Here is a 12,048-nt window from a genome sequence, read left to right as displayed (position 1 = left end):
AAAAAAAAAAGGTCGTACAGAACGTTACAAAAACACCTGCACAAAATAAATGTTCTATGTATTTCAATCAATTTAGTTACTTCCCAGGTAAATTATTGTGAAAAAACTATATAACACGTGGAATAACAAGACAACAGAGTTGTATGCATTGTAATCGCTGTTGTAACGGATCACTTTGGATTAGAGAAGAAAAACAGATTTTTCAAAACTGTTCTCGGTAGATGGCACGAAAACGTTTTTGCTGATGAAGTTACACGATATTACACATCTTATGCATTAAAGTACTGTACATCCTCCATTCATTTATTCCACACTTAAAATGAAAACTGTTGAGGTAAACAATTGTTTTATTGTACTGTGACAAGCATCCAGTCTTACACCTACCTCACGCACAAGAATGGAGATGGGGTAAATGCCATAATAGATATATTCTTTCACTGGAAGTTTCAAGGGACCAAATACCTGAAATAATTGCAAGTGAATGAATAGATAAATTACCACTTGGCAGAAAGATTAACAATCATGGAATGATACCAAAAGATTCCTTTATTTTTTTTACAGTGGAATAAGTATTGCGAAAGATTAAAAACACCATGGGGCAACATCCCCGATGGGCCATGACCTAACAAGCGACCGCTGCTCAACGCGAAGATCTGTAGATTGCGAGGTGTCGTATGGTCAGCACGACGAATCCCCTCGGCCGTTATAGACCGGCATTGCGAAAGATTAAAAACAACAAAATCTCTATTCACACTAAACCAGAAGAAGAATGAGTGGAAATACACGTAGGTTGACGCGAAATAACTTGCATATGTTATATGTTAAGAAATATCTGATGAACGAAATTTGTCAATAGTTGCAATAACTATTATTTTCAACAAGTCATATTTTTTAAAATGTCTACTCGATACAAAATTTTGCCTAAAACTCCCAGATAATTTTTTACCCAACGATTTCAATGGCTATGTTATATATTTTGGTCAAATTTTTGTATCTTTCTCATCTTGTATTCAGCACTATGCTCATGTTTATGGTAGCCTTGAAGCTTTTGAAACATACCTGGGTAACTGTTCCAAGCCAGTAACATCTGCCTGAATTTTTCTGCGTCTTTGATCGCTCCTGGGAAGGGGAGAACAAAACAATAGAACTTGAATGGCAAGACGCGGGAGGGAACATCAAAACATGCACAACCCATGCAAACTAAACGAAAGGGGAACATTCAACATGCGAAACTTCAACTCTACTAAAATATTTAACATAACTGGACTTCCCAGGCTACGACTGTCACGACATTAACATAACTCCATAGATTTTAAAATACTTCTGTATGTTTAGTATTCCTGACAGTGATCTTGAGATACATGGATGGAAAATTAATTGAATAATGAAATTTAAAAAATGGAAGTAATACAATCGTTTATTAACGAAAGGATTGATTGATTGATTGATTGATTGATTGATTGATTGATTGATTGATTGATTGATTGATTGATTGATTGATTGACTGATTGATTGATTGACTGAGAGGCCTGGTTCAGGTTATTCTATTCGATGCCCATAGGAAACCTGCACGCCTGGATATATGATGAATGTAGGTTAGTAAGTAAAGTGATCTGGAGGAGTTCTCTCCGTTACTGCAAGAAAAGGAACTACTTTATAGCCCTGTCCCTCTAAACAAAATATTTTTCTCTGGCGCAACAAATTAACAAACAAGTGACTAATTTATTCTAAAAAGTGCAATGATCTCAAGATAACATAAAGGAACTAAAAGTGCTAGTGATATAGTAACACAGCAGACGAAATTACGATGCTTATCAGTGAGGTATTACAGGGCCTCTACACAAAGAACATCCTTTAAAGTATCAATACCGTTCGTAGTTCAAGAACATGTTTGATAAAGTCACTTCCTGATCAAAAAATACTTTTCTGCGCATTCCGTGAAAGAACAATAAAACTGGATACAACTATTTGGGATAGTATTATTTTAAAATATCAGAATTGAGCAAAAGAAGATCCAGAAAAACAGATTAAGCTACAAATCTGCGTTATACTAATTGGCCGGATAGCTCAGGTGGTAGCGGTCCGAACTTGTAACTGGAAGGTTGCAGGATCGATTCTCACTGCCTGCTCATTTTTCCAATGTGTTTTTCTTGTTTGGAGTTTTTCACTGAAATGTATACTTATTGGTATTTCTTATAAAAAGCAAGATCCTTCTAAATTGAAAAACAGTATTAAAATGTTTTCATATACACAATTTTAAAACATTTTGCAATAAAATCGAGACTGAAAGACCATATCGCGTAATCATTAAGACCCGCGACAAATTATTCAATGCCTTTTCTTCTCGCAACTGGCCGAATATTGGGTCGTAATACTTCGGCAAATTCACATGGGATTATGACTTCTCGTTAGAGAAATTATTAAATTTAAAAATATAAAAACACGTATGGTGTTCCCCTTGATAGACTTACAATTTCGGCAATCGATATCGTACAGTATCATTAAACTTCGTTTTATATCTTAGTGAGTTTGGTAGCGAAGAAACAAACACTTCATGTTTATCTTTTCAGTATGTATATAAAATGAATACTTTTAGCCCTGTGTACCGTACTGTACTGATATCTTTTAATATTGTAAGAATTATTTCTCTTACAGCAGTCCTACATAAAATATATTGAGTGCGGCCAGTATCCAGTATTCGGGAGATAGTCTAGTAGGTTCGAACCCCACTGTCGACAGCTCTGAAAGTGGTTTTCCGTGGTTTCTCATTTTCACACCAGGCAAATGCTGGGGCTGTATCTTAATTAAGTCCACGGCCGCTTCCTTCCCACTCCTAGCCATTTCCTGTCCCATCGTCGCCATAAGACCTATCTGTGTCGGTGCGACGTAAAGCAATAGCAAAAAAATAAATATTGAAGTTGCAATAAAATAAATGAGGTACCAAAAACGAATTATTGTACTTTGTAATATTTTACGCGTGAAACTTTCTTAAGAAAGTTGTTTCGAGCTTTTTGTTTTTGTACATCGTTTCTTTGTCGGAGTGTTTCGCAGTCCTTCAGCATCAAAATGTCGGCGGCTGTAGTGCCTTATGCTGTTCAAGATAAAAAAGTGCTCTTTCAATAGAATTTAGACCGTCTGTAAGCGAAATCCCCTGGTGATTTTCTGGTTGTCTTCATCGTCTACACCATCATTTCCATAATTTTCTTGTGTGCTACAAGATTAATGATTAATGATATTTCCGTTGTGGTCACCATTCACCCACTCATTAATGTCTTTTTCACTTAGATTCTAGGTAACTGGTAGACTGTCACAAGGTCTAAAAGAGGTTCTTCAACCCTGACTATTTCACTCTTGTTGGTTTCCTTCTCTATAGCAGCACAGCATTTAAGACAAAATTTTTAAAAATTCATTACAAATGTAATGTAGTTTTCTACACTTACATATTTGGCTCGGATAATATGTCGCCTCGATTAATCGGAGCTTAGACAATAAGGCCGAACATTGTTTCATTACATTCTGTCATTTTCAAAATTTAGAACACCATATAGCTTTTGCCCTAATTGTCCTAAGTTTACCGAACAACGAAACTGCTATTCTCTACTCAATGACACACACACAACATGGGTTGGAATTTGTTACCATTTGTTTTGTTTTACGTCACATCGGCACACCTAGATCTTATGGCGACGATGGGATAGGAAAGGGCTAGGAGCAGCCCCAGCATTTACCTCGTATGAAAATGGAAAACCACGGAAAACCATATTCAGGGTTGTCGACAGTGGGGGTTCGAACCTACTATGTCTCGAAAGCATGACATTTGTGTAACCCAAACCGCACAACCACTTATTCGGGAGGTCGGAATATAAGTACATTCAGAAGGCGATATGAAGCAAATTAAGATATTCTCATATTTTCGACTCCACATCACTTTTTCCCGAAAGGTCGTAGGACAACGATTTAATATCGCCACCTCGGACTCAGAGAAAGCTTTCTAATGGTACGTCACATGAGGGATAGGAGTTTATATTTAGACAGTCAAATGGATGATATTTTTCAAATAAAATTGTTACAAATTTTCAACGTTCCCATTCACTTATCCACAAACTGTTCGCTATAACGTCACTTATATTTGTTACTTGCGAACAATGTGAGACCAGAATATTTTAAATCGATCAATGTGTTCACTCGCTACGGCGCTTCGAAGAGTACTGGGTGCCCATAATTAAGCGCCGAATGCATGACGCTTCCACGGGGAGAGGTTGCATCATCGCACTAAATTGATCGCTGAGGTATTTAATTGCAACCTTTCCTTAGCAATATCGGAATATCGAATGTATCCTTTATTGTTCACCGGAACAGTCTGTGAATGTGAAAGGCTGATTTTTGTTACGCCAACTTCCCGTGCATGCTGCGGAGTGAGTTGCTGTCACGTCAAATGCTAAATTAAGAAAGAATCACGAATTAGATTTCACAGGAAGATATGTGAAGACGGAAAATGCAGGGATGTTGATGTAGGATGTGATGTTCCCAGCAGGCAGGCAGCAGTATAGCTTTCACTTGCAAGGTCGATGTTACCAAATGCTGGCTCCCGCCCACCCACCCACGTGGGTCACTTGCCGCACGCCTGCACGTTGCGGACCTGATCGATCTTCACGAGCGCGGGGTGGCCGAGTGGTTAGCGTACCGGGCTAGCCGCGCCCCCTTCTCTAACATGATCGTTAAGATAAAGAACTTAATTAGATCGAGAACAAGCTACAGGTGGTTTGCTTGCCACTAAACAATAACGATCCATCTTCGCACCCTTCACCAGGAACAGTGTTAATTGTTATATATCCAACTGCGAAAACAAGCATCTTCCTCGCAAATTCTTACATTTGATTAACTTTTAATGATAATCACACAACATCCCCTTTCTGTGGCAACTAATAATAAGATCGGGGTTTACAGGGCTTTCCTCACTACTGCTAATAATAATAATAATAATAATAATAATAATAATAATAATAATAATAATAATAATAATAATAATAATAATTTAGAAGTCGGATTTTTAAGGACTAATAGGTTGGTGCAGTAATCCAAGAGAATGGGCTAGAACAAGCAGAGACCAATATCTGCATCCGGAAATTAGAGAAAGCGTTCCAACCGACTAAAAACATCTATAATAAGATGCTGAGTTTCGGAGTCAATTTAGGGCATTACAGCACTATTGTTAGTTCAGAAGGCTTATGCTTCGGAGACCCTGTGCATGAATCGAATAGCACTAGTCAATCAACTACTTAAAAGAGAACGCAGGCTACTACGGAGGATCTTAGGCAACAGACGGGTTGACGGGCAGATTTGACTGAGATCCAATAAAGAAGTATACAGCAAGATCGAACTGATAACAGCAAAAAGAAAGAGAAAGGCTGTTTTATGGCCACATCTTTCAACTGCTACACTGGGGTGAAACGTTGGTAATTTCACGATTGAAAAAGCCTTAAAGACTTAAAGAGCTTAAAAATACAAATTGTTATGATGAATATTACTAAGTTATCATTATTATTATTTAGAACCCAGATTTTAAAGCACGAATAGGTTATAATGCAAATTGATTTAAGTACATATCTTCTAGCCCGCACAACAATTCTGCAGTGAGATCTGCGTAAATATTAAGGATGCGGCCTATTACAACCCCTAAAATCTATGCAACCCACCTACATCACTGTAGAGCGGGTAGACGTCACTTGTTTGTCACCTGTCAAATAAGGATCCATTCTAACTTTTTTTTATTTTAATTCAGTCTCTATGGACCGCGTGTTAACAACCAATCTCATTTTCAGTGCCTGTGTCTTGTTCGTCTGCCGGCTTTGACATCCTGCCAGTATCTCTTGAGCCCGTCGATCAGCGCATTCTTCCGCTCCTCTGGTAAAGGGCCTCTCCGTCTTCTGTCTCCGCCATGAAACCCTGATAGCTTTTCACCATCCTTCTGTCCGGCTCCTTAGCTGAATGGCCAACACAGTGTTCTTCGGTTCAGGAGGCCCGGGGTTCGATTCCCGGCTGGGTCGGAGATTTTAACCTTAAATGATTAATTCCCTTGGTTCGAGGACTGGGTGTTTGTGCTGTCCCCAACATCCCTGCAACTCACACTCCACACATAACACCATCCACCACCACAATAATACGCAGTTACATACACATGGCAGATGCCGCCCACCCTCATCTGAGGGTCTGCCTTACAGGGGCTGCACCAGACTAGAAATAGCCACACGAAATTATTATTATTATCATCCTTTAGAAACTAACTCTGTCGTTGATTTTATCCTCCGTAATGCCCACCTCTCTCAGACCTTTCTCACACTCTTGGAACCATCTCAACTTAGATGCCTACTGTTTTAGAAAATTACCAATTTTCTTTGTGAGCTTAAATGTTTTTAGCATTTACAATCGATGAAATGAAATTACGGTTTCCTTCTAGCAACCTTATTTTTTTATTTGTATTTTTCTTTGTAAGACTGCAAGTCTGTCACCTTTTTGTTAAACATTGCAGACTAAATACCTGAGGCATCTGTATTATATCCGAGAAACAGAATCATAATGAGTTTTAAGAAAACAGTTCAACGACAAATACATGTTACCTATAGAATGATCAACCAAGTCCACCGCTTTCTCAAATTAAAAAGCAAAATGCATACAATAAGATATGAACATTAGTATTCCCCTAAGTGTCAATACATAATCATATGATTTAGACATTCCTTATACTTTCCAGCTCTCAATTGAGCTATTTACACGTAAGATATTGTATTGTAAGATCCCGTGTTGTCTCTGTAATTCCGATTATTGAACACCATCCATGTCAAAAAGAACTCTTCGGATTCCCACAAATCGTACTGATAAATTCAACTAATCTTTCCTCTGCACAATGTCACAGCTTTTTAATAACCTACTCCTTATCTTCGCCGATTTACGAATTCTGATAACACCATGTCTCTTATAAACAACTTCACAACCTGCTTCCAGGATGAATATAACAACTCTTAGTAGGTACATGCAGCTGTATTTCAATATATATGGCACTAATTAGTGAGGAACTATTGTGTACACTGCGTTCACCACATCTCTTTGTCTATAAGCCAGCATATTTCAGACGTAAACGTTCCTTTTCCTTGAAAATAGATTCCTTTCTTTTTTGCATAATTTACAATTAACCAAACTCCTCCTCTTCCATAATTAAGATAGTTAATTACTGCAGAACAAGTTAACCTACTTAAATCTCCGTAATCATTGTCATTTCGCCTGTTGCTACTATTTCTTATTGGATGCTGTATTTTTGTATCTGTCTCTTGGCACAAACCAAATTAAAATGTAGCACCCGCCCCCAAAGTCGGTCTCAATTTCAGTCATGACTGTGACAATACAGAAGCCGCTGAGTTATGAGCAATGACGTTCTGGAGTTCAGCTGGACTGTGTTTTATGAAAGGCGTCATGTATAGGGTCGATTGTGCTGTGATAGAAGCGTGTGGCCTAGTGAGGAAAAAATGGCAAACTACCTCATTCCTCATCATGCCTTGTAGGCCTCGTTACAGTGGCACCATCGATTTTTGGGGTGTCTCTATAACCGAATAACCTTTGTTGGTAACATGTGAGAATTCAACCAGCCTCCAGGCTGACGGCTTCACAGACAATCATTGTAATACTTCAAATTAACCACCTATAAATTATTTTAATTTATTTTGCGTACCTTTGCTTAGCTCAAAATATACCGTATTTACGCGAATAATACCCGCATATTTTTTTAATTTGAGGCACGAAATTGAATGCGGGTTTTAATTGCGTCAATGTTGGCTTTTTTTTTTTTTTTTTCAAAATCAGCCGTCCTTAAGTTAGGGTGCGGGGATTATTCGGTAGCGGGAATAATTCGCGTAAATACGGTACTTAAGTTTATATTTAGATTTATAAGGTAATTAAATATAATATTCTCTTGTATTAAACTAGCTTAGACTGTATTTAAGATTTTATTGAATGTTTATCTTTCAATGTGTATACTGTATTCAATGAAGACGCCTTATAAAGGGGCAAATTGTAACCAATAAATTCAAATAATAACTCACGATATCAAGTAAGCCTACAAGAGGCTGATGGCCCACGCTCAAAAATAAATCATCTGCGAAATACGACCTTATTTTCATCACGGGTTCGAGTGTCGCTAGTCGATATATCTGGTTGACCCGAAAGCAGAGTGGACTCCCTTGACGTCCGTAGTTTGATATTGATTGGGGGCGACAAAAAGTAGAGAGGGGACGGAATGTTGCTATAAAGTTGTCCTGCCCACACTCTCCATGAAGGGTAGGCGCTAATAATTCAAACGCGTGGACTTCAACTCAGCTCAGTTCATTTCTGGTTCCACGTCACACTGATTACTTTAACACCTGGGTTATAGAGTAACGAGACGAGCAACTCAACTAACCGGTATGTTCCGAGGGGGTACGCTGTGAAACCTCAAAGTGCCCGACACGTGACCCCTGGGTGGTGCTATCGGCAGCCAGACAATCCGTGGATCACCTGGCTTAAAACATAGCACAATGACAAGACCTCAGGGAAACGGTCCTTATAAGGACCAACAATATAGGAACATAGGTCGAAGTATTCAAATAATGCAGATCAAGACAGAAGGACTAAGCAGATCAAAGTGTCAGTTTTTATCAAGACTATCTCGGGAAAACAATACTGATGTACTTGCTTAAGAGGAAACTCACGTAGCAAATGAAGATCAATTGCATATCAGAGATAAAATACCAGGTTATGAACTTCTAGGTGCAATATACCACCACGCACACGGAACTGCAATATATGTACGAAATACAGTAGAGAATGCCTCCTTGATCTCCAAAGCGCAAGAGATGATGTCCATTCCATTGTAATCAAGATAGGAGATGTTACAGTCATCAGTCTCTAAAAACCTCCCGCTTCCACATGGCCAACACATGTCATTCAACCATACCCTCACCCAGCTGTCAATCAAGGTGATTTTAACAGCCATCATGAGCAATGAGGATATTCTGTAACTGATTCCAACAGAGACGCTTTGACTTCGTGGGCTGAAGAGCACAATTTTCATCTGTTTTATGACTCTAAAGATCGGCGTAATTTCAGATCAGCTGCTTCGAGGGGTAGAATCCTGATTTATGCTGCGTGTCTACCGACTACAACTCTATACCTCTACAAACCATACGAAGAGTTCTCCCCTTTTTTCCCCCGTAACAAAGATCGACCAGTTGTAGTGGAAACTGGAATTAAAGTTCCAATAGTGCCCTCGATTTCTCGTCCACGCTGGAACTTTCAGAGAGAAAATTGGATTGGTTTTGCTGAACACCTTGATAAGTGCCTAGGATAGATTCCACCTGTAAAAGAGAGCTACGAGAGATTTATTGGTGCCACAAAAAGCAAAGCAAGCAAGTTAATACCTAGAGGCTACCAAAAGGATATCCCTGGATGGAATGAAAACAACAATGTTCTCTACCAAGAGTTCTTTACAGATGGTGACCCGTGCATAGCAGATGAATCACTCCAAAGTCTGGATTCTGCCCGAAGGCAGAAAGGGACAGAAACAGTTGAAAGCCTTGACTTCAAACACTCAAGTCGAAAAGCCTGGTCCATTCTAAGAAAGCTAGGAGGGGGTTGTCGGGTAGATCGAATTAGTTCTCCAATAACTCCTGATATGGTTGCAACACAGATTGTGGCCAACTCAAAGCTCCAGAAGATCGGGATCATACTATACGGATAAAACGTGAAGGCAACCAGTCCAGAAGAGAGTACTTATTCCAGACCATTCACTACACAAGATATATCAAATGCCTTATAAGATATGAAGTCAGGCAAAGCCCCTGGGTTTGACGTCATTCACCCTGCATTTTTGATACGCTGTGGAAAAGATGCTAGAATATGGCTGACTAAATTCTGCTCTGACATCCTACAGAGAGGGTCTATCCCTCCGCTCATGAAACGGACGAAGATCATTGCTATCCTAAAACCAGGAAAATCTAACGATAAACCCAAAAATTACGGTACAATTGATCTTTTGAGCATAGAACACAAACTTCTGGAAAGGCTACTCTATAATAGAATTAGTTCCGTCATTTTTCAGAATTCGACTGTTGAACAAGCAGGGTCTCAACCAAACCCCAGCTGTACATATCAGGTTTTAACACTAACACCATTTATTGAGGCTGGCTTTCAAAAACAATTGAAGACCTCTGTGGCATTTATTGATTTCACTGCAGCGTATGATACTGTGTAGAAACAAGGACTTATCAGCAAACTACTACGCAGTTTGCCATGTAAGAAGAGTGCACAACTTATTGATAGCATGCTCACCAAGAGGAAGTTTCTTGTAATACTGGGAAATGGCACTAGCAGTGAGAAAACCCTAAAGAATGGTCTTCCCCAAGGTTCTGTATTAGCTCCTCTGCTTTTCAACCTGTATATAGTTGATATACCTGGAACTAGCTCTAGGAAATTTGGATATGCCGATGATTGGGGCCTGGAAGTACAAGATAAATTCATGCAAAACACTGAAGAAACACTGACAGCTGATCTTACCACCTTGGGACAGTACTTTCCCAAATGGAAATTACAACCGATTGCAATTAAAACTGAAGTTACATGTTTTCAACTTAGCAACAAAATGGCCAATCATGAACTGAAGTTTGAGAACACTTGTCCTGCCTACAACAGACCTCCACAATATCTCGGGATTACTCTTGACAGAACTCTGTCCTTCAAGAAACATCTTCAGAAAACGGCTGTTAAGTTAAGATCAAGGAACAACATCTTACAGAAGCTGTGTGGAACCACCTGGGGATCATTAGCATCTACCCTACGGTCTTCAGCTCTTGGTCTTGTGTACTTTGCTGCAGAATACTGCATATGGCTGAACAGCAGTCACACAAAATTAATTGACACTCAGCTAAATCACACTATGCGTATACTATCAGGGACAATTAGATTTACTCCCACTTTCTGGCTACCTATTCTATCCCATATTACACCACCTCACCTCCGTGGGGAAATGCTCTCCTATGAGATTATAAGAAAATAACTAACAATAATTAGTTGCCAATCCATGGTGACATGAATGATGTTCTCATCGACAGGCTAAAATCTAGACACCCACCTGTTAGAACAGCCAGAAACCTAGCAGACGCTAAATTGAATCTGCTTCAGGCCTGGAAGCAAGTATGGATATCCACTGCTCCATCCGAATATCACAATCTACCATGGATGAAAAACGAACCAGAGGGTTTTGATCTTCCACGGAAGACCTGGACAGCCATCAACAGGATTCGCACTGGCCATGGCAGATGTGCCGACTCCCTTCATAAATGGGGAATACTTAATTCGGCAGCGTGCAGTTGTGGTGCTGAGAAGCAAACAGTTCGGCACATTGTGGAGCAGTGTCCTCTCACCGCCTACCAGGGAAACCCAAGAGACTTTTTTCTACTATCACCTTCGTGTGTTGACTATGTAAATAACTTGAACCTGCAAATACTTCAAACTGTAAATGTTATGTATTACTACTGTATTTATATGTAATAATCCGAGCTATCAATGGAGAGGTGGCGTGGAATGACATTACATGACGAATACCGGTAAGCTTAATAAGTAGTAAATATCATAATGTGAAGATAAAGATGGAATCAAAAATGACAAGTTGGGACAAATGTTCATTCATAGGATGAGGAATTAGGAATTGGAATAATTTACCAAGGGATATGTTTGATAAATTTCGAACTTATTTGAAATCATTTATGAAAAGACTAGATAAACAACTGATAGGGAATTAGTCCCCTGGGCGACAGCTCTGCGTGCAGATCAGTGGTAAATGACAAAAAATACAATTTTCGGAGGCCAAGCCTGTGAAAGTCAGGAATGGCATAAGGGGCAAATAATTTTATTATTTTTTACATAACGCTCTGCATTCCTAAACAATTCAGAAGTGACAATAATCAATGATGTGATAATCGCTTGTGCATAGAGTGAAGTCAGACAATGGACACTGAATGTGGT

General features: G+C 39.1%; 1 protein-coding gene across 1 annotated transcript in view; it reads right to left on the bottom strand.

The window, feature by feature from the left end:
• Nucleotides 1–12,048, bottom strand: part of LOC136866397 (nucleolar protein 4) — an 819,316-nt gene that overhangs the window by 66,429 nt on the left and 740,839 nt on the right. The window lies entirely within an intron of this gene.

The sequence above is a fragment of the Anabrus simplex genome, chromosome 3 (genome assembly GCF_040414725.1).
Source record: "Anabrus simplex isolate iqAnaSimp1 chromosome 3, ASM4041472v1, whole genome shotgun sequence".
NCBI lineage: Eukaryota > Metazoa > Arthropoda > Insecta > Orthoptera > Tettigoniidae > Anabrus > Anabrus simplex.
This window is presented reverse-complemented; position numbering and strand designations above follow the sequence as displayed.